At 41.5% G+C, this 740-nt stretch overlaps 1 protein-coding gene across 1 annotated transcript in view; it reads right to left on the reverse strand.

Annotated features, from left to right (window-relative positions):
* The window catches only part of LOC101856020 (serine-rich adhesin for platelets), a gene marked incomplete in the record, with an annotated part of 327,208 nt that overhangs the window by 15,319 nt on the left and 311,149 nt on the right, over positions 1–740 (reverse strand).

Here is a 740-nt window from a genome sequence, read left to right on the forward strand (position 1 = left end):
TGCCGTTAAACACACACACACACACACACACACACACACACACACACACACACACACACACTCACACATACGAAGGGCAACACAGTAAAGTGGCCTAAAATGAAAACAACCAACTATAACTGATTTATACTCCGTCGGTCACAAGTACTTGGGAGTAACGGCCCCTGATCTCATCTTTGTTTCCTATCATGGCTCGTTACTTGTTTTGATTGGCTGCCCCCTGGCTCGGGGGCTCGATTCAATTTAGTCTAATACAATGAGCAAGGAACAATGATTGGAGATGGTCAGTGCACCAGATGGCCTTTTGTGTATGTGTATGTGTGAATGTGTGTGTTTGAGGGGGGGGGGCGCTAGATTTTTTCCCAATGACTTGAAACAGCTTTGACAACTTTATAACACAAAATTAAAGGTATTTCCGCGTATTTTGTGCTTGTATTTTACATTTATTTATTTATTTATTTATTGCGGGTGTCTATCTTATCTGTTCTTCTCTTGTTTACGCTGTTATTTCAAAGAAATCCTATCTTTCGGTGAAAGTAAAGTACAATGAATATATTATAATACACATTGCCAGTTGCTATGTCCTTGTTGTATGTCGTCGGCAGGGACAGTCTATCAGATTTATGCGTTCTGTCGGGTACAGAAAGTTCACTTCACAAGGCTCGGTGTGTATGTGTGAGTGTGTATGTGAGAGAGAGAAAGAGAGAGAGAGAGAGAGAGAGAGTGTGTGTGTGTGTGTG

The sequence above is a fragment of the Aplysia californica genome, unplaced genomic scaffold (assembly GCF_000002075.1).
Source record: "Aplysia californica isolate F4 #8 unplaced genomic scaffold, AplCal3.0 scaffold00151, whole genome shotgun sequence".
NCBI classification, from domain to species: domain Eukaryota; kingdom Metazoa; phylum Mollusca; class Gastropoda; order Aplysiida; family Aplysiidae; genus Aplysia; species Aplysia californica.